Below are 2,847 nucleotides of genomic sequence, written 5' to 3'. Positions count from 1 at the left end.
TGAGCAAAGTGATTAGCAAACATAAACAGAGCCATGCTGCTTCTGCTGCTTTCCAGGAAGTCTCCCTAGTGATGGATTCATAGCTACACTGCTCTGCACTGCTGTATAATGTCTTCCTTGCTGCTGCTTCTGATTATCTGGTACGTACAGGCAGGGTTGTAGGAATGCTTCATGTTTGAGTGTCCTGTATATCGCATATAATAGCAAGTAATCTATACCACCTAATTCAGTGATATCTAAAAATTAGCGGATGAGCCAACAGAGGAAAGATTAGTAAAATATCTACATACAAGTCATATGTTTTGTAAAATGTTGCCCCATAGTCAATGTACAAACAAATCCCTGATGACTACGTTGCTCATGCATAATAACATTTGTATTTTTGTCTAATTGGATATACAATGATTTCTGCAACTTATATCATTAGCAAATTTCTGATTTAAATAAGTTTCAGCATCTGTATGAGGTAGTGTGGCCGAGCGGTCTAAGGCACTGGATTAAGAGTCCAATATCTCTGGAGGCGTGGGTTCAAATCCCACCCCTGCCATTATTTATTTTTGTCTAATTTTTACCAAAAATTAGGAAGTGGTTGACGAAGCAAAGGTGATTGACAATTAAGGAGGCAGAGATCATGGTATCCTATCATTTTGTACTACATATGGAGGAAAAAATGCGAAAACTGAGATTTTAAGAATGGACTGTAGAGAGGCAGTTTTTGACGGACTCAGTAAAAGGGAAGTAAAGGTAGGATGTTCTAAAGGAAAGAAATGTCCCGGAAGGATGGGAGATTTTTTTAAATTAAATTCTCACTGCACAATCAGTAACAATCTCTAAAGATAGGAAGAATGGAAAGCATTTATGGAGACAAGGATGGCTGAATACTGAACTTAAAAGCTTGCTAAAAAGGAACAAAGAAATGAATATCAAAGGGAAAGAAGGGTTCATATCTAAAGAAGAATATAATGCTGTCTGCAGGGAAAGCTGGGCTAGCGTTAGAAGAGCTAAAGCCAGTAATGAAGTGAGGCTTGCAAGAGAGACCAAAAGCAATAAGAAAGGATTTTGTAAGTAAGTTAAAAGTTAAAGAAAAGCCAAAGATGCTATTGGATTTTTAAAGGATGAAAAGGGTAAAGTGGTCAATAATGATGTTGAGAAGACTGAACTTTTATATACCTATTTTGCTTCTGTGTTCTCTAAGAAAGCAATTGTAACATCAAGTGATCTTCACTGTGCTGTAGAAGAAAAGTAGCATGTGTACAAGTCATACGTATGAATACTGCATATGAGTGGTCTTGTTGGCTTTAGGCATCAGAATTAATTACTTAATTTACCATCTATGTTACATCCATGTCAGTTCAATCAATGATCAACCATTCTCAAAATTTTCCAAAATCAATCTTGGTCAAAAGAAGTCTAACTGCTAGCTCATATCCCTGCTGCCTTTTTAGGGTTATCAATACAGGATGAGCAGCGTGATTAGCAAACATAAACAGAGCCATGCTGCTTCTGCTGCTTTCCAGTAAGTCACCCTAGCGATGTTTTCAGAGCTACACTGCTCTGCACTGCTGTATAATGTCTTCCTTGCTGCTGCTTCTGATTATCTGTTACGTACAGGCAGGGGTGTAGGAATCCTTCATGTTTGAGAGTCCTGTATATGGGAGATCATAGCAAGTAATCTATACCACCTAATTCAGTGATATCTTAAAATTAGCGGATGAGCCAACAGAGGAAAGATTAGTAAAATATCTGCATACAAGTTATATGTTTTGTAAAATGGTGCCCCGGAGTCAATGTACAAACAAATCCCTGATAACTACGTTGCTCATGCATAATAACATTTGTATTTTTGTCTAATTAGATATACAAGGTTTTCTGACACTTATATCATTAGCAAATTTCTGTTTTAAATAAGTTTGAATGTCTGTATGAGGCAGCGTGGCCGAGTGGTCTAAGGCGCTGGATTAAGGCTCCAGTTTCTCTGGAGGTGTGGGTTCAAATACCACCGCTGCCGTTGTTTATTTGGATCTAATTTCTACCAAAAATTAGGAAACGGTTGAGGAAGTAAAGGTGATTGAGAAATTAGGAGGCAGTGATCATGCTATCCTAAAATTTTGAACTACAAAAGGAGGAAAAGCTGCGAAAACTGAGATTTTAAGATTGGACTGTCGAAAGGCAGTTTTTAATGGACTCAGTAAAAAGGAAGGAAAGGTAGGATGTTCTAAAGAAAAGAAATGTCCAGGAAGGATGAAAATTTTGCTAAATTAAATTCTCACTGCACAATCAGTAACAATCCTGAAAAGAAGGAAGAATGGAAAGCATTTATGGAGACCAGGATGGCAAAATACTGAACTTAAAAACTTGCTAAAAAGGAACAAAGAAATGAATATCAGATGGAAAGAAGGGTTCATATCTAAAGAAGAATATAATGCTGTCTGCAGGGAAAGCTGGGCCAGTGTTAGAAGAGCTAAAGCCAGTAATGAAGTGAGGCTTGCAAGAGAGACCAAAAGCAATAAGAAAGGATTTTGGAAGTAAGTCAAATGTAAAAGAAAAGCCAAAGATGCTATATGGTTTTTAAAGGATGAAAAGGGTAAAGTGGTCAATAATGATGTTGAGAAGACTGAACTTTTTAATTCCTATTTTGCTTCTGTGTTCTCTAAGAAAGCAAATGTAACATCAAGTGATCTTCACTGTACTGTAGAAGTAAAAAGTAGAGATGTGCGTTGTTCGACTCGAACTGTTCGCCAATCTCAAATTCAAGCTGTTTTGGGCGGTGTTCGAGCCGTTCGGCGAACACGAACGATTTGAAAAAAATTCGGCTGTCCGAGGTTATGTTCGATAACTGTTCGTGCA

At 37.5% G+C, this 2,847-nt stretch overlaps 1 non-coding gene across 1 annotated transcript; it reads left to right on the top strand.

The window, feature by feature from the left end:
* The first annotated feature begins 1,926 nt into the window (after positions 1–1,926).
* TRNAL-AAG (transfer RNA leucine (anticodon AAG)) lies at positions 1,927–2,008 on the top strand. The gene has a single exon. It is a non-coding gene; the product is annotated as a tRNA-Leu (tRNA).
* Positions 2,009–2,847: the final 839 nt, after the last annotated feature.

The sequence above is a fragment of the Phyllobates terribilis genome, unplaced genomic scaffold, assembly GCF_046119375.1.
Source record: "Phyllobates terribilis strain yellow unplaced genomic scaffold, ASM4611937v1 Scaffold_11__3_contigs__length_659146591, whole genome shotgun sequence".
In the NCBI taxonomy this organism is placed as follows: domain Eukaryota; kingdom Metazoa; phylum Chordata; class Amphibia; order Anura; family Dendrobatidae; genus Phyllobates; species Phyllobates terribilis.
The sequence above is the reverse complement of the archived record's forward strand: the minus strand, read 5'-3'. Positions and strand labels throughout refer to the sequence as shown.